Below are 20,959 nucleotides of genomic sequence, written 5' to 3'. Positions count from 1 at the left end.
CATTCATATTTCTAGGGGTTACCGTCAGAAGTAGTCGCATCTTAAATCATCAAAATAAGCTCAAAAATGAAGTTTTGAAAAGCCAAAAAATAGCTTGTATAGAAGATTAATAAGGTAGAATAGAGACAAGAAAGTTTTGTCTTTGAAAGAGAATAAGATGAAGAATGAACTTGATACATAATTCAAAAGTACGATTCATTTTTCGTGCGACTCAATTTCAACGAACTAAGTACCAATTAACCTTTCTAGATGATTATAAGTTTTAACGAAATTTTACGTAAGTTGAAAAAAAGCCATTGTAATGAATTGATGTTTCAATAGCTATAGTTATCTTTAAATAACTCTCTCAGAAAGTCGTTTTTTAGAAGAGAATGAATCTCATTTTTAACGGATCGGCAGAAAAGTAATAAGGTATTAATTAAACTTTGTAAAGCAACTTTCTAATAAAAGTACAAATTATTATAACTAAAAATTCTATTATGCTTTCACATCCCAACGCGATGACGGAGTTCTGCTTCCATACGATCAGTATGAGTATCTATAAATTTGTAAACAGTAAGCATGCTTTTAGCTTTCAATTATTTGCAATCCTTAATCCTTAACTGTTAGAGGTGTGGTGTCTCATATCCCAGAAGAATTGTATTTTTGAACTCTACTTTAATGTTTAAATATATAGATTTATATATTTATGTATAGCACTTCCGATATGTTTTTTGTTTCGTTTATACAAACATTATTGACAATTATCCTTCTTCAATTGGCAAAAATGTGCTGCTCTTAACATTAAATTGTCAAAGATTTGGTGTCCTACACCACCAAAGACTAGGTTTTTTTGAACTGATTTTTTTTTTTTTAATGTTAAATAATGATGCAGTGGGAGAAAGCTAAGGTATGTAAGTGTTAAAACTTAAAATTTCGAAACAGCTAGTGCAAATATTAGGATAACCAATTTTCTATTATGGGGCAACAAGTGGTAATTGTGAGAAGCTAAGGGTCGTAAGTGCTAAAACAAAAATTTCAAGATAACTTGTGCAAATGTTAGGTGAACCCTCTGTCTTGGGGCAAAATATGGTACTAGTAGCTCTAATATGCAGGATGACTTAGAAAAACTTTTCAGTGAAAGCCTACCTAAGACATTATCTTTAAACATGTTTTACTCCAAACTTTAAAGTGTCCACGTGCATCCACGTGCATCTATTGTAGCTCTAAAAGGTGCTGATATACAGCATAATTAAGAAAAAAATTCAATTATGGGACACCGAAGATCTGAACTGGGAACATGTTTTACTCGACACTTTAAAGAGTCCACTTACATCCTTTTGCTTCTCCCTGCCTCATATATGGATTTATATGTATATGAATGTCATTTACGATACTGCTTATGCTTATGTCACGTAAATAAATAATGCAAATATCATCCGAAGTTTTCCTACTTCAGCTAAAAAATTTTGTGGAGTGCAAAAGAAATATAATGTTGAGGTTTAACTTATAATCCGAAAAAAAATCACATTTCCAGTTACAAGTTAAACAAACACAATAGTTCGTTTTGCTTAAATTGTTAGTAAGAAGTTCAGTACAATTTTTGGTCGAAATTCCAGTCCTACAATTTTTTTAAAGAGAGGCACATGTGCAATGATCATGAGAAGCATTCCTTCCTCAAGTTAAAATTCTATTTTGTGCAGCTTATTACAAACAAATAAACCAATACTTTAATCTTTTTCTCTATGATATAGTTTTGGTTCCATATAGAATGGTTCTCTCCGACAAATGTCAAATACTGGTAAAAGAATTCAGAGGTTTTGACCCATATCCCTCTTTTTATGTCTCTTTTTAAACTATATCCATAGTAATATCGCTATTTTTTGGAACCCCTTTCCATCGTAAGCTTGTGCCACTCATTTTTCTTAGTTGCAAAGCAAAAAGAAATGCTTGATTAATAGCAGAGTATTGTTCTTCACTTGGTATATAGTTACTGCTTTCATTCCTATATTTATAAAAGGAGCTTCAATGATTCAAACTGATACTCACCAGTGATACTAGAAAACAGTTCTTCAAAATATCAAATAAATACTTTGAATCTCTTTTATTTTTATTTCCGATCTACTAGATTTTTAAGCATTTTGCTTGCTTTTACGTCAATATTTGCAATTAAAATTATTTCAAATAGCATTTCATGCCTTAAAAAAATAAAAAATAAGTATAAAATAAAATAAAAAAAAACATTTTATCAGAAATATTTAATAAAAAGAAACATATAAAACGGTTTTTGCGTACAAGGACTGAAGCACCAAACGAGTTTTTCTTTTCTTGTTTCATAGACAAACATAATTTTTTTTTGAAGAATTCAGTTTACTTTCAGTTATTAAAGGCGGCTCTGTATTACGAAGTTTCAGAAGGCTTACTTACAATAAAAGTGTTTCATAACATTGAAAGTAGAATTGGTCATTCCCTTCGCTTACGTTTGGAATGCACCAAAAAACAAAAATATATATGTTTTTTTCTTGGTAATTAATCAAATCATGAATAATGAATTATGAATACTAACTAATGACTTCATGAATTTTTATCTAACACCAAATGTGTTTAATGGACTACATAAGATTAGAACATTGTTCCATGTTCCTAAACATATCTTAGTTATTAAGAAACAAGCAAAATTTTTACCTTGGAACGTGTCCTAAGGTACAATATGTTTGGCTGTCCCAAGGTTCAATCCCTATGTGGTTTGAGAAAAATCAAAATGGTGGTCAATCTAGATGCAATATCCTTATTTTCTCATAATCAAAATATTTAAAGTAATTTTCTTTTATAACAAAATACAATTCAGTTGATTAGCTTTGCAAATACAAATACAGAAAATAATATAAAAATGAAGAAAATATTTACTTTGGAGTCTTAACTTTTTCCTTGTCTCACAAAATCGTCAATTTTACATTTGAAGTAGATTTTTCTATGGAACCATTTAGAGGAAAAAGAGTTATATAGTTTTGAAATAGTGTTATATAGATATTGTATTTCATATTTTTATTTAATCTTTTTCAACCAATTTTGTAGTTTAATGTAACCTTTAAATTAATAATATTTCTAGTGCCAAAAAAATAGTAATCTTAGATACTACTATAAATTCAAATAAACAAATTATTTTCTATCTCAGAACATTTAAAACTCTCCCCAGTTTTTTTTTTTTTTTTTTTTTTTTTTTTTAATTCTTTGATTTTTAGAAATCGACATTTGGTGTAACTTGATAGAAAAAAATGTCACGTTTTAATAAGTATAAAAGTAACACATTCGTAAGTAAACATTCGAATTTATAACACATTGATAAATAAGAGAAAGTATTTTAAAAACACAATCTGTATTTAAAATGCAGTCTTCAAAATGAAGTCATTTTTGGAATAGCTTGAATTTGTTTCCTAACATAATTTGCATGTTAATGCAATTTAGATTCACTTGTAGATAAGATTTTTTTTCTGTTTTTTATGCATGTCGTATATTAACGTATACTGATGAAAGCCTTTCATAATAGAACTTCCAGCACAATCTTCTAGCATATTTCGCATGACACGCTGTGATTGCTTTAGACGATAAGAGGGTGATTTTAGATAAGGTATTGATCTCGCATTTTCTTTCGCAAGGAGTGGAATGTCTTAAAAGCAAGAAAAATAACATCGTCACTTTTTGAAAATATATTTTATACCGAAAACTAAGTTGTTTTAAAAGTGAAAAATTCTTATCTTGCGGTTAGGAATGGAAATTACTTTCAAGGAAAAATTACAATTTTTAAAATAGCACATTTTTATTGCTAAAACCTGTAGCAATTACACATTAAAACGTTTTATGGAATAAAGATGCAATTTTTCAAAAAGCATTCAATGCGGCACATGATCTTTCGTTAACCTCAGTTTTTATCATTTAAGTCCTTGTTTTATGAAAAAAGAAACCTTACTACAATTTTTAGAAATAGTAATTGATGAAAGAATTGTCAAATCGTGAATAATCGTAATGAAATCGTACAAATAGGGTACACCGGTGCACGTTTACGCAGTGCCCTTCTTTCAAAACGAATTGTAACTGGAGAGACAACAGTCATAACAGATTGATGCTACTCCCTAGCAAATATTCTCACAAGATTTTAAGCATGCTGAAATAATGATCTGTTTTCGACTAAATTGAATAAACTTTGTGTTGAACGTTATGAAGCTTATTGTGAATAAATAATACTTAGTTAAGAAAAAACAAATATATAAAAAATAGCAGAATTTCATCCTTTTTTGAGGATTGTATTGTATTAACTGAAATGTTATAAAATTATTTTGCACGTTAAGTATAAATCCAAACTTAGCGACGGGGCAAATTTACGCGTTGAACGTCATAGCAACTTAACGATCCATCTTACTGTGTCTTACATAAACGTGCCCTGACACATTTTTCGCTCCAAACTCTCTCAAATATTTTTAGTATCTTCCGGCTATTTAGTTTTCATGTTTATTTAATTCAATGTCATTCAATGTTTATTTAAGTTACACATTCGTATCTTATAGCTTACAATCATATAGTGCTGCCTTCATGCCCCTTCAGCTTCAACTTTATACACTATTCAGTATGTAATAAATTTGCATTATTTTAGCGATGGTAAGACATTATGTTCAAAGCACTAATAAAACCACGTTAGGTGCCAAAACAAATATGCGTAAACGTGCCCGTGTCAGGGGCAAGTATACGCAACCAACTTCAGCTCAAAAAAAAAAAAAAAAATTGTAACGGTTTAAAGCACAAGCTAAACAACAACTGGATATACCAAGTTTGACTCCATTAACTGCTTTATACAACCGCTATGTCTAAAAATTTTAAAGTTAAAAAAAAATAAATAAATAATTGAAAAAAACCCGCATAAACGTGCGCCAGTCTACCCTACTATTAACATAAGTGAAACTTTAAGGACTAGATGTGAACGGAACAAATAAATACAAATTATTTATTTACAGTCAAGCCCTCCTAATGGAATAGCTAATATGCCACGAAAAAAAATCTAATTAGTGGGATATTCCATTATCCGGTATCAAAATAACCAATATTCTAATAAGCGGACTCGACTGTATTTGGTATTGCAATATGTAGCAGCTATTCGGGATATGTCGTTCATGAACGAGTAGGCTTAAAAGACCGATTTCTCGGTGCAATACCGTCCACAATACATCCAGTAGTACCGTCGAATAAATTGAGCGGTCGTTGTATAATAGAGTGAACAATTCCGTAACATTGTTTTAGTGCATTATAAGTATTCTAGTCATAATTCGTTGTTTATTTTAACATTAAACTGTTTAGGATTGAGGTTCCCAAACTTCAGACCTTCGCAAACCCCCATCGGAAAAATTACGAATTTCGTGGACCTCGCCCCCCCCCCCCTCTGCCGGCTGGCGAAAAAAAATGATTTGACACAATTAAATTTTTTTTAAAAATATTTTTACGCTTTTTTTCCCTTTAAATACATTTATTTATAGTACTATATATTTTTCAGAGCTCTTGTTTATTTTTCATATCTTGAATTAGTGTTTTGAGTTATGGAAGAAGTAAAATTCTATTTGAAATTCTATTAGAAATGAAAATGATTTATCACCAAATTTCTACAACATTTTACTAAGAAAAATTAACTTTTGAAGTTAGTGAACAAAACACTGTTAGAGTAGTTTAAGTGTGTTATGTACATAATATTATGTAATGTGTAGTGTGTTAAGTTCTTGGGCGGGAGTGGGGCTGCTGCGCCCTGCATGCACTTAAGCAAGAACTTCTGTATTCCTTACAAATGCGCTTTCTTTTTGAAATAAAATACAATTACCCTTCCTTCAATTTCAATTATATTTAACGTTTTAGCTAGATATCACCGAGGAACCCATGGCATGGACTCGTGTACCCTCGGGGGTCCGCGGACCAGAGTTTGGGAAGCTTTGGTTTAGGACATTGCTCTAGAAGAACATTTGTGTCTATTAGTACGTTCGTTAATTTTCACTTTAATTCCTTTAAGCCGTGCAACACAAATATACGAGTACATATTTTAGTTTAGCTCATTTTTCCTATTTTGTAATAAACCATTCGCTTTCAGTCACAAAGTTTGTCGTCACCATCTCAAATACGTTGGTAGGTAAATGAACTAAGCTAAAGCATTTTTGTAGCACATTGTCGGGACTTTTTAATTAATGTATTTCATTCATTTTAAATATGTAGTTATTTATAGTTAATCATCTTTTACTGAGCTTTATAGAAAAAAAAGTCGTTTAAATTAACAAATTTAATGTAAAAGTAAATGTGATGATCTTCTGGTGAACGGGTTATTTAAAAAAACTTATAAAAACGGCATTGCTCAATCCTAACAGCTATTCATTACACTGCTTAAAAGTAAAATTATCCAAATAGAAACAAAATTACAGTAAATCCTGTGTAAGTGATCACTTACAGAGCAGTAATTCAGTAGTCAACTTGGACAGGCGGTCAACTTCAAAAGATTGATGTTTTTTTTTCATATCAGACAAATTGAGTACCTGAGAAATGCGGTCAGCTAATACAAGTGGTCACCTTATACAGGTGGTCAACTACACAAGTTTTACTGCATTTGATAAAGCATGTAGCCTTGCATTTAAGTTTCACAGTTTGGCAATCAAAGCATTTTCTTTTTCTGTTAAAATTGCTACGTAAAATTCCTTAAATTTTTAGCAAGAGCAACCGTTGTGAATTTTAAATATCTAGTATAGAAGCAAGGAATATCAAACCATTAATATTAAATAAAATGGGTGCAAAAGTGAAGTAAAAATATACTAATAACGTATGAAAACTAAATTTATCTAATTCGAAAAAGTAAAAAATGAATAATCACTAATAACCTCACCTTTTTTTTAAATGTTAACGTTATGCAAATCCATTGAATTATCTTTAAAGTTTAAACTATATTTTTTCTTACGCATTCTGGAAAATATTATAAAAAAATAAAGTTGACTTTTCAGATTAAAACTGCATCAAATGTGTTGGAAGTAATTTTTTATGGACTATAAAAAATGTCAAAAATCTCAAAGAGGATTTGTTTAAAACTAATTTAGTTAGCCTTGTGCGCGGTTTTAAAAATGTTCTTTCATCTACTTATTTGGTATTCAAAAGAAAATAAAAATTTCTTAGAAATTCGTAAAAAGGAAAACAACAGTTTTTGTAATTTTACCATAAGAACGAAAAAAAGTGTCACTAAAATTAAATTAGATCTTTTATTATTTATTATTTTTATTTTAGAAAATCTTTAAAATATATTAACATATAACCTTTCTAATTTTAGTGACATGGAAAATAACAAAAATAAGAAAGTTTCGTTACCTTAAAAGGCATGTATCCCCTTAGGTGTAATATCATAAACACATGCATTTAAAATATTCATTTAGGGTAACTTTAAACCGTCTCAAATTCTTTAGTATTTTTGAAAAACCTGATGGCCCGCAGATGTCCAATCATTTTCAATGTTCTAAAAATGGATTTCTGCTCTTTATACAAAAAGCAAGAAGTTCCGTCCAGACCTAAGCGAGCCTACTTTCCCGTCTACCAATATCGACTTTCTAGCATCTGATCAAAAAAAGTTTGTTCGAATATTACTATTCATTTAAAAGTTAATAGGGGGACAGACACATATACCGACATTTCAACAGACACATTTTCCCCATTTCAATACCTTATTTTTCAGTTTTTAATTGTTCGATATTTATTTAATTAGTTTCTTTATTTTAGCAATATTTTAAATATGCATTAAGCCTTCTTTCTTGTTCTTTTCTTCTTTTTCTGACTTTACTTTACTGTGAAAGTAGGCTAAAAATGAACAATATTATTTACAAATCAGTGCATCAATTGAACATTTTAAAGTTACTTCTTGTAGGAGGTTAAAATTTCTCTTCCCACGTGTCATACTTTGTACAATATTGAAAACGATAAAAAAAAAATTCTGGCATGAGGTACGTTTTGTTTTTGTCACCAAAAACTGACACAGTAAAGGAAAACAAATCCGTAGATGTGAAATGCATCTATAAGAAAAGTCCATAGGCACCACACACAGGAAATACTGTCATATGTTTTGACTTTGCCCTATTTTTTTTCTAAGAAATGTATGTTTAATAAATGATAATAATAACAGACCCAAAATGAGGTGAATGAACAAATGAGAGAAAAAGAAAATGATTGAGGAATTATAAAGTACGTATCTCTATTTAGAGCTCTGTGTATCTTGAAGAAGTAGTCCGAATGAAACCGAAATTGGTTAATTTTCCAATCAAAAGGTATAAGAAGAACAGAAAAATTATTTAAAAAAAAGTTTCTTCAATCGCCAGCAGATGGCTTAACAGTCTCCAAAAGATGCTGCTGCCAGTTAAAGCACTTTTATTTTTCAGAAAATCGTTGGATCAGTCGCTTCTGTTTGGCTTTTATTCTTTTGAGGAGTTATGGATACCATGGCTTGTAACATGTTCGGTATCTGCACAATGATGCGTGTTCCTGTTGCAAACAGTCTTAGTTTATCAACTGCTGCAAAAATAATGCCATTTGACTATTTTTCATTCAATATAGACCCCCTTCCCCCATAAAGGAAGAGCTGTACAAGACTTGTTACTGCAACATTTTACGAACGTAGGAGAAACAGTCGCTATTTTCATATAACCGGACCTCATGGACCATGCGCTATTTGGGTTTTGACTTAGGAGATACTGTCAGACCACGGGTTAAATGGAAATGCAAACATCCAGTTTTCAGGCGGAAATGGACGCATCTATCAGTTTTTAAGAATGTCAGCGTTTGCAGATGTGCGTTGGCCTCTAAATTAAGCAGAGTCCTATTTAAATAAGCGGAACATGTGCATCAAATTCTTACTTTTCACTCTCGTTTAGATAGACTCGTCTTAACAATACGTTTGCCAATTCCATACAATTCGTGGTTGGACAGCACTTAAATCTTGTGTGCACCTTCGAGGTGTCGTGAAACTCAAAACCTAAAAGATCATATAATGCACACATCAAAAGTCAGATAATGTTCATATATGCAAAAAAACATCATGTGATGCATTACATTTCGCAATTGCACACGTCACGCGTTGCCTGTAGTGTATCCTTCAGCTCAATGGACATGAGCCATTTGAATTTGATCGGCATCAATATGCAGACTTGCAATCGATCTGTAACATTTTTCAATGAATTAGGTATGGCATCTAGTTAAGATTTTGTTTTTTCTTTTATTGCTCTTTATAAGCTCAAAAGCGCTACATGTCGGGACTAGCAAAATTACCAATTTTTGTTCCATTCGGAGTATTCTTTAAAGCTACAGATAACTCCAAGAATATAAATTTACTTTATTACCACCAAATACTTGTTATTTGGATATGATCACACTGGGTTGGATCTCTGCTTCCTGGGAGAAAGCTTAAAATTAAAAACCCAAAACGAGCCTAAAATGGTGGCCAACATGAACACCTTGTCTGCAAAATAAATTGAAAATGACTCCATGTCTAAAAAAACTGAACATGTTTTAAGCATCAACTGTATATCAATCAAACTTGCCGCTAACAGTAATTTATAAATAACTAAGTTCCATGAGAGAAAGAGAAAACTTAATCTTAACAATTTAAAAACTAGTTTCTACGAAAATAATTGATTTTGTTTTTCCAGTATGTTATAAACATTGTGTTAAAACTATTCTTAAATTTGACAGATTTTAAAAACTTCTTGTTCTAGAAAGGTTTTCAAAAAATATTCAAAAAGTTTAAAGTTTTATGTCACTTATATTCCACCTACGTTTTCCGAGACACTGTGATGGTAATTTCAGATAAGCTCTTAATATTTTACTTCACGATAGCAAAATTTAAAGCAAAATAGATGTTTTTCCAACTTTAGAAAAATATTTTCTTTTAACAGGAAATCGCAAAAAAAAAAGTTTTCTTAAGGTATAAGAATAAGCGCATAGTTTTGAGGATTAAATGTACATGTTTAATTTGGGGAAAATAGTCGACATTCCTCCGTATCTTATTATTTTTATTTTCTACTGTTCTTTATATTACCTAATTATCTCGCTTTGTTATCGAACCTAATTAAATAAATAAACTTGTAAATAACGTAAAAGAAGCCCTAAAAACAATAGATTGTTATACGCAGATGCCATTATGTTATGTTTCTTGCTCGTAATTGCTTAAATGCTAAACGGTATCCTAGCCTCTGTGCTGTGTATTTTTTTTTTTTTTTTTTTTTTTTTTCAAATCAAATGCGTACTTTTTTTGTGTGTGTTCCAAGAGTAAAATTTGCAAAACAAGCACTTTTATAATGAGCTGAATTTAGAAGTTAAGAATTTATAGACACTACCAAGAGAACATTTATTTATCCATTTTCCTTTTTGTTTTATACCATTAAAAATTATACTGTAAGTTTGGATATCAGACAGTTTTAGACATTAGAATATTTATTTCGTATTACAATTATTGCTTATAATAATCTGCAATTATTGTTGTTGTTGTTGTTGTTTTCAAAATAGAAATGCTGGAATATTTTTTAAATAATTTGTGTTCGTAGTTCTTACATTTAACTTATCTTGAAGCGTTTCTAGTAAGGTGGATAGCATTAAAAGAGGTTTAGAAGTTTTGCAACAAGTTCTAGATTTTAGCGCATATTACAATCCTAATATGTTAAGTAACTAAGAGAGTCACACCCTCCCAAAAAGTAAGTTCTAGCTCCTTTTGTTCTGTGAGGCACGTGTAAGAACTATCTACATCCACTCAATTAAAAAAGAAAAAAAAAACAATGAGTGCAGAAGAAGCTCACTGATTATGATAAAATTTAGTGTTAAAAGATACCTTGACTAGACATTCAAATGATGTTTTTGTTGTTTGATTGCAAAACAGGAGAAGCTAGAGCTAAAGCGCATTGAAACTGCGCAGTCAACTGATTGGCAAAAGGAATGATTCTAAATATGAAAGTGATATTCTGATGGACCAGATTCTGCATGGATTGTAACAATGTATCACAGAAGGATTCATATACATTTTGATAATTTGTCAGAGTTTGACTGATTAGGTCATATTTCAGTGAAAGAAGCTGGTTGAAGAAATCGAAACATCGGTAGAAACAAAAAGAAGAAGATATTCTTTTCAGAACAGTCCGACTCTTGTCAGATCAGTTGTCGCGGTGTCAGATTCATTGTTGTCGACCATCCAGCGTGCGGCTCTCTCAAATATAATTAATATAATCCCAACATGCGATCTAGAGATCGTATAAAAATTACGTTTGCAATTACATTGATTCGTAGGTCACAAAACCTTGTACATCTAAAAGTTCCATTAAATGGGGTTTAGGGCTTGATCAACTTGGATACGCATGCGTTAACTGAAGTTAAACACTTGAAATACGGCCAAATATGGCAACCCTAAGGTTTATGGCATAATATATCGCTCATTAATGACGCTCAAAATTTGGAGTCCGAACAAGGTCGTACTTATGCGCATTCCAAAGCTGACTCATAAAATTATATTTAAAAAAATCAAGGTGACAATTTAAATTTCAGGTATGTGTGTTAGTAGTTTTAGCAAAGAAAGTTGATTTGGCATTGTTAGGCAAATGGGTCTTTAATAAGTTCAACTATAAGCTAAGGTTACTACACGCACGGTTGAAGACTGAAAAAAGCCAAAAAGTAAAATGACAGTTAAACTACAGAGAAATGTTCTTTAATACCAGTACAAACAAGCAATTAAACCACATTTATTGAACTCGAGACAATTATCGAAACCTATATGTTAAATTCATTTGTTGGTTGGTTGGTTTTATTGGGCATTTGGCGCAAGAGCTCCAATAGGCTCTAAAATAAATAATAATAATAGTTTAAGCGCCAAACGATTTAAATTTATTGGAAAGAAGAAATATCAATAGTCGGCGAACTGTTGATTCGTAATTTGTTTCGTCCCGCCTATGCACCGTTCCTGCACATGTGTGCGCCATAGCCCGAGCCGATTCTCCGGTGTCTTACACCAGAGTATAGAGTAACCTTATAAGTATTGCACTATCATGTGCGATTGAAGAAAATGTGTGCTCCATGAATATTCTAAAATGTACACCCCGCCTTAAAAAATGGTTTTATACAATTTTCTCCAAAAATCGGGAAAGGCGTAAACACTTAAGGAATGCTATCGAACGGGGACACGAAAGAGTTTAAAGTGTGTACCGAACTAAATAAATGGTATGTCATTGTGTTCTGAACTATGTATTATGAAACATTCTAAAAGTGTGCTTCAAACTATCCTAAAAAATGAGACAGGTGTTTGTGTTCAAAATGAGTTTATTATGCAATTTAAAATTTGCAGTGCGTTCTTCCCTTCTGCTAATTTTTACAGCAATAAGATAACTCATATTGAAGAGGGTTTTTTTTTTCTTTTGTATTATACAAGTGTTTGAGTTACCACCACATGAGTGATTAGTACAGTAAATGAAAATACCGCAATTTATACGAATGTGAAATCATGATTATTTTGATAAGTGTAATTTTGTGTAATTTTAACGCGGGAACAACTTGAACCCATTTAAAGAGTTCGTGCAATGTAGTCATTCGCTGCACAAAATTCTTTAGAAATTAATTCAGCTCCAAAAGTGCATACTACTACACTGTAAAAACGATTCAGAAACGTTCCTGGAAAATAATGGGCAGCTGATGTGCCCAATATCTGCCAGTAACATATCTTGCAAATTCCAGGAACTTTTTCAGCTAAAATTCGGTTACCTTCCTGATATTATCCTGGAAGCTTCCTGAAAAATTCAGAAATCTTCCCGTTTAAAACCAGCCGTGTCTGTGGAATTAATATCTTAGCAGCATTCTGATTTATCAAGTAAGTTAAAAGAGCATTATTGCAAACATGGCCAAAGCTATGCCAGAGTTGCAAGCAATTAACGAGAATTATTACTTGCCTGCAAATCTTGCAAAGCAATGCAGTCCACACTTTTTCGCTCCCTTTGGGAGCTTAATTAGCTTGGACGGACCGTATTTGAAGTAAAGCCGATACATTTTATAAATGCGCTCAGTTAATCTTTAAACTGGGAGATAAAAATATTTTTCACAACAGTGAAAAGTCTGCATTCTTGCGACTTGTAGCAATTCAGGAAACTTTTTGTCAAGAATACTTAATTTTTCCAGGAAGTGGATAAAAACCATTAAAATCCCGAAACGTGACACGGAAATACCCAGTAACGTTTCGGAATTTTTTTAGTGTACAAATTATATTAAAAATAACACTAATAATAAGTTAAACATTAGTAAGCACTTTAAGTATGTCTATGCAATAAAATTTAATATTAATCATATTTCTCTGGATATTTTGTTTCCTTTGTTCATAACCGTAACTGAAGCTTTTGCTTAGATGTTCATTCCGGGAACTTTCTTTGGAATCCATTAGCTATAAAGCAAGCAAAATAGCATTCCATTTCCTCACGCATTTTCTTAGGGAAGGAGATCATCTTTTCGTGAAATAAAAATGCAACAATCTTAATTAGAATCAAGCCTTTTCATATTAATAAGTTAGAATTTCCAAGTCGCAATAATAAGCAACAAAACGCAGGGACATAATTATTTTCGCATGTAATTTGCGAATATGAATTTCTTCTTTTCCAAGATAAATGCAAGAAGAACTTACGCAAAAAACTAGAAAAAATGCACACCAAACAAACATAATTATATAAATTAGATTTGCAAGAAATAATTTAGCCAAATATATAAAATACATTTTTTTCCGAAACAAATTACACTTATTTTACAATCAACCCATTTTTATTTATAATTTACTTCTAGTTAGGAAATTATTAGTTTGGGAATAAATAAATGTAGTTTTTCGAAAAATAAAACCCATGTTTGGAATTTTTTACAGTATCGTAACAGTTTTATTAAGGAACATTATTTTAGATGCTTTTGTTGTATCTTTTTTGATCTTAATATTTGGTGTTAGTGAAAATTTCAAGTAAATACAAATCAATATGATTAAACAAAAAGAAAGACGATATTTCTTCACTTTTTGAACATAATCATATCAAAATTTCATCAGTTATAAATATTTTTACATAGTACATGCACATGTATATTTGGTATAAGTTATCGAAATGAATACTCGTCACTTGAGCGTATTAGGGATTTAAAGCATTTTGCGACTCATGATTACATTTTGAAAAGCAACTTTGCTTTGTCACTTTCCTTTTGCAAAAACTTTAGAACCAGATCAATCATGTCAGATTAATTACCTTCTTAACCTGACTGTTTTGGATTTTGATAAAATTTGACATGCAGGACGCATATAACAAGATACATAATCCTAGCAATTTTTATATTTATAAATTGAAATTTGTTCAAAATTCGCAACTCCAGAGCTCGAATACGCTGCCTTGCGGTGATTAACAATACTGAAGAAAAAGGTAAAACATTCCATTCCACGTGTTTTCTTTGGGGTATATTACAGGCTTCAGACAATTTACGATGTAACGTAATTTCAGAAGAATAGAAAAGAAAGCTTCCCACAAGCGGGATGAAAAATTACTGTCATTCACTAAGCGTCAAAGTTATAAGTTACGGCATTTGTTTGTTTTACTTTTTTCATCCGCTATTGGACACTGGCTGCAGCGCCCCCTAGAGTTTATTGTAGTTGCGAATGTAGGCCTATAAAAAACTAAAAATGTGCGAATCAAATAAAAAGTACGTCTTTTCAAATTAAACTGTAACTTCTCTCCTACTTATAGTAGAATAAAAATTAAAAGGAAAAAAAAAACATTGAAACGCTGAGGAATGTAGATTTCTAGTGATTGATTACATGACAGATATGAATTTAAGGTCATTTACCATGACTTTTTATCTTGAATATCACCCGCCCCTTAAAAGTGTTCGAAAACAATATCTTTCCTGCACTAACAATATTTTTACACTGTATCAAAAATTAGACTGGAACAACAACATATATCAAGTTGTTGTTGCAAATATTTAAGGGGTTATTAATTTAAACTTGGCTTTCAGAGTGCTTGATAACACTCAAGTGTGACTCTTAACTAAACCAGTATTTAAAAAAAAATAACATGACATATTTTTTTTACGAAATATAAATGAAAACCTAAAACCTTCTTTAAAACCATTTTGGTTTCATTTGTTCTCCAATGTAAACTTAACAAAATCTGCCTAAAGTAAAATTAGACGTAAAACTATTCCACAGTTGTTACTTAGAGACAATCATGTAAGGCAGATCTTCTTTCATCCATAGGAAAACTGATCCATATGTTTCGGAAAGATGCATCCAAAAGAATATAGATACATGCATATATTTACGTTTCTTTGAAATGTTCTGTAGCTTTTCATCCAGGGAAACTCATTTATCAGATGAAAAAGCATATACTTTTCTGTATGTGGCCATAAATCATTTGTCTGTCAAATATTTCAGTATCTGGAGGCGGCTAGTGAAGACAAAGCGTTAACGTTTGATTTACGGAATGTGTCATGTTGTGCGATAGCAAACATCAAATGGTACTTCAAATTGTTCGGTAAAGTGTTGTTTCAGATGCAGAAAAGCATACATAATATCGTACTTCATTTTTTGAAGGAGATGGTCAGTCAAGAAGTCCATTTTTATTCACTTGAATCTATATTAAGACCAAATGGAATGAGAGTTTGCGATACAAACGTAGTAAAATTTCATTTTTTTTAATTTTATTTTTTAATTTTTACTGTCATAATGAAATTGATCTCATCGAGTTCCCTGAATTAATAATCATTGAGCTTAATATATTGTTTTAAAGTAGGAAAAACTGCATTTGACAATTTCTAACTTTTATTATATATAATCTTAAGCAAATATCACGTTCATTTCAGCAAACATTAGACATAGAGTTAAAATCCTATTTTCTTTTTTAAATCATTTAAATAAGGTGCCCTTTTAGTTATATGAAATTTGAAAGGAGGCAATTAAGCACTGTTGTTTAAATTGACTTCTGACGTTAAGAGACTATTCTGTGAGCAGCAGTTTTTTGTTTGGTCATGGAGAAATTTTTTTGGATAGGTTTAACTGATGCTGGAAATGTTAATGTATTTATTTATCTGTACATTAGCATAGAGTCGTAGTGACTAACCAGCTTGAAATATGTTAATTGTCAACATAATAAATAAACAAAAGTGGTCATTGTTGTTGACAAGTTCACAGTCAATATATTGTAAGCAAATATTGGGGGTCATTGGCTAGAGAGGTTGATTTCTTTATTTACTTTACATATAAAGGAACAAAAGAAATATTTACAAGGCTAAGATAAAAAAAGGAAACATCACTAAGAGAGGTAATAACATCCAAAGGCTGCTCTGGATGTTATTCGCAACTTCATCGATTGCAATGTTATTAACAATCAAACCCACGGCGTCCGGTACACGAACAAAATGAACCCTGAGCCATGGAGGTTCCAAAAGTCATTGTAACTCATAAAATGTACTCTAGATAAAGAAATAAACCGAAAATAATATTTGCCGTACAGTTTTTGCGGTGTTTTAACTCTCTTATATGCCATCCGAATGCACCTAAACTTGTTCGTGTGTGAAGAGTAAGGATCGCATGAAAACAACAAACATTACCGAAGGATAGGTTAATTTTAAAAAGTTCAAATATTTCTGTTCAGTTAAAACATATTTCAAGCTTACAATGGTAAAAAAACAACACATATTAAAAGCTCCTTATGCATTGACAATACAGATGCAATGCAAAACAATTCAATTACTGGTATAAAAGCAAAGCTCGCTTTTCACTATCAGGTAATGGCATGGATTATTAGATAGACCTAATTAATCTTCTATTTCGCAATGGGCAACAACACCGGTTGCATCTATGCGTAATCTAAGTAGCGCATGCTATGGCCAATATCAGCATAATGGTTTCGGCATAATTTGTGTATATGCCCAGAGCTAATTCCACAGGAATATAATTATATTATGCGTGTGAATTACCATTGTATGTGGGAGCAGCACTGCTAACCAGTGCTGTGAATCAGTTTGCAGCAATTTTACGGCATTTGGTTTCAAATCAATCAAACCCCTAATTTAGAGACTGTTGATTGTCATAAACAAGGAACGCCGTACCTGACCTCGTAACTAATGGGAAACTAAATATCAGTTTGTTACAAATGTATGAAAAGGTGCGGTGTTATTTCAATAAAGCATTAATGTGGCTTTAAAATACTGCTTAACATGTGTATTTAATTTTAATTTTTTTTTTCAAAATGGATCCTTACGCGCGTATATATTATACCCATTGTCATACACTACAGGAATATGCATTAATTAATTGTAGTGCATCAGCAATTGTGGTTTTATTTTTTAATTTCATGTATATGTTGGTACTGTAATATACTAAAATAACAATAATATCATAATAACGCAATTTAAAATCACTTTGTCACATGATAAGGAGTACTTCTAAACATTCACTGGCTATGTCCCACGGAAGGGAAAAAATTTCACAGGATAGGGAGTACTTCTTAACATTCATTCGCTATGTCCCATTGAAGGGTACTTTGTCACAGATTAGGGAGTGCTTCTAAACATTTATTGGCTATTTCAAACGGAAGAGAACTTTGTCACAGGATAGAGGGTGCTTCTAAACATTCATTGGCTATGTCCCATGGAAGGGTAACTTTTTCACAGGATAAGGAGTAATTCTAAACATTCATGGGCTGTATCCCATGGAAGGGTACTTTGTCACTGGATAGGGAGCACTTCTTAACATTCATTCACTATGTTCTATTGAAAGGTTATTTGTCACATCATAGGGAGTGCTTCAAAACATTCATTGGCTATATCTCACGGAAAAGTACTTTGTCACAGGATAGGGAGTACTTCTTAAAATTCATTTGCTATGTCCCATTGAAGGGTACTTTGTCACAAGATAGAAAGTGCTTATAAACGTTCACTGGCTATGTCCCAAAAAAGGGAACTTTGTCATAGGATAGGGAGTACTTCTTATCATTCATACGCTATGTCCCAAAGAAGGGTACTTTGTCACAAGATAGGGAGTGCTTCTAAACATTTAGTGGCTATGTCCCATGGAAGGGTGCTTTGTCACAGGAAATGGATTACTTTTTCGCATGTAATTTTAAACCCTTGAGGACCAGCGCATGGAAAACGAAGCGCAGCTACGGGACCGAACGTTCCGAAATGGAACGCCGCCATCGGCCCGAGCATGTACAGCAGTTAAGCCTAACTGAACAAAAATATTCATATAAAATCAGCATATCAAAATAATGACTTGAAATTTTAAATTTGCTGTAACAATGTACTACTGATTACTAATTATTAATATAAAGACTATTACATTATTAGAAGGGAGTGAAATAAGTAGAATACTAAAACTTTAACTATGTGCACAAAGTTAAATAATATGTGCACAAAAACAAAGTTAGAGTTAGACATCTTGAGTGTGCAATCAAAGAAAAAGAAATGTAGCAAAAAAATATGTAAATTTAATTAAAACAACTTAGGTCAACGAATTTAAAATAGTTCAATTCCCACGCAACAAATCTTAAAATTGCTTCATAATTCTCTCGAAAACATTCCCTTTCACTCACTTCGCTAACCATTTTTATTGCAATGTTCCAGTCTCCAAATGAAAAAGAATAAATAAAGAAGAACAATATCAGAAAGGATTCAAAAATAATCATAAACTTCAGTGCCGCTTGAAATCATTCCTGTACTCTCATCGAACGGGAAATCCCAAAAGTCTGGAACACATACGCAAAAATATTTTAACCATCCTCCCCTCCCCCATAATTTATTCAGCTAGATGTATATCTCTTTCAATTACTCGTAACAAAAAAAAGAGAAGCAAAGATATAAACAAGAGCAATTGAGACCTCATAAATCATTCGCGCAGAGCAGTGATTCACTGATGTTTACATAAAGAAATATCTATCCCATTGAGAGGCCCAAATAAAAAACTAAAGCCTATACATGAAGGTCAAATACCATGTGACTCGAATAAGATCAAAGTTATAGCCATTTAGCGCCATCTATTATCGTTTAAATATTCATTTAATTCGTTCCACTTCGAGAAAGCGTATATGTGACGCTGGGACGTCAGCGTCGATCAGAGCGCGTAGCGGTTACGTGCCGCTGGGCTGATAAGAGAGGAATTGTTGCGTAGCGTCCGCGTGACGCTGGGTGCGAACGGGTTAAAGAAAAAAAAATAGTTTAACCATTTACATATTTTTGAATTATGTTTATTTTATTATTTAAATAAAATTTTGCATTTTAAATTAATTACATAATCAACCGCAGTTTACTGCACTGCAAGCATACAATTAAATAAAATGCTACTCTGTAGCACAGTTATTCAGGGTCAGCCGCTTTCTCGTGAACTCACTCTTTGCACTTCGCAAATTGTGACAAAGTACCCCGCGTGCATTTGTTTTGTTTTCGTATCGGTTTCAGCAACTTAAAATTATTCAAACATTTACACAAATATATAAATATATAGATAGTTAACTAAGGATCAAGTTAAAATAATGTTCATCCACCTTCAGTTCATAGTGACAAAGTAACAAAACGCTAAAAACCATTTAAAAGTTTATTTTGAGCACTTAATAAAAATATAACCCTCTTAGACAAGCTCGCTGTCACTCGACGTGTCCGAGACAGTATGTGCATGGTGGCAGCAGACTTGGACAGCTAGGGTTGATTGCAAAATTTCCTTCTGCAGTTCCAATAGTTCAAAACTCAAGTTTTGACAATTACCTGTGTGTCGCAGTACCCTTCTATCCACTATTAACTTTTATTTTTTTTACCTCGATCTAAAATAATGAAAATACTCGTAGTGCGTCCGAACAAGTTAAAATTTTTGTCACAGCAACGACAGTAAAACGTTTAGCTATTTGACCAACAAAATAACGCTTAAACTATAGTTTTGAGTCAAATGTCTTGGTTAAGATTAGTATAAAAATTACTTGAATTGTAAGTGATGTTCATTTGCAGTATAAATTTAATGTAAAACTATAGTACGAAACATGAAAGTCAAGGACCCTAACAAGATAGGTATTATCAATAGGTGGATCAAACTTGACCTGGTAGCATTATGACGACTATTCGGATCTTAAGTGGTGACTTTAAGTAAATTTAGCTATAGTGCGGTTCAACTCTTAATTTGAAAGTAAAATTTAATGCCCTAGTCACTGCAGTCTCTGGATGTGATAACCACAGTCAGTATATTACACGTGGTTTTGCCTTAATCTTTGCTTAAGTATGACAAATTATTGATTGATAATGGATGGTTATTGTGACATTCAATTCGAAGCATTATACATTTTTATAGAAATGAAATAATTTGCTAAAAGTAAATATATAGAATAAATAATGAACATAAATTCTCTTAGTTCCGATAGTTCTATGATCTGATGCCGGATCGTGCTCGTGAAAAATGTTGCTTTATTTAAAAAGTGTCTTTAGGACACAGTTGCTTTTTATTTAAACAACATTTGTCTTGCTAAAGGCAGGTGTTTCTGCTCACTAAATGTGTTGCAGATTAAAACTTCGAAAAACAGAAAATATTGCAATATGATGGGTGATATAGATTATTTGATAAGTGCGTTAGAATTACATTAGTAATTGAAACAACACAATTCTTAGGGTTTTTTTTTTTTTTGAAATGCGTGCCGTTCTTCCTTTTGAATAAAAGGAAACGTGACATTTTTTTTTGAGGCTCGAGGGTAAAATAAGTGCCCTCCTTGTAAGGAATTGAAAATCCCTCTTATATAAAAATAATATAATGGATATTAGACAATGAAAGTAGGTGATCAGTTTTTCACATTCGCACTAAATCAACTCATGATCAATGGATATCATTTATCAAGCCAAAGCATCAATTTTTTTTCGAGGTTATAAATCATCGGAACGTCAGACATCTTGGTAGGATTGGGGAAGA

The sequence above is a fragment of the Uloborus diversus genome, chromosome 8 (assembly GCF_026930045.1).
Source record: "Uloborus diversus isolate 005 chromosome 8, Udiv.v.3.1, whole genome shotgun sequence".
NCBI lineage: Eukaryota > Metazoa > Arthropoda > Arachnida > Araneae > Uloboridae > Uloborus > Uloborus diversus.
Note: the sequence above shows the minus strand (reverse complement) of the source record.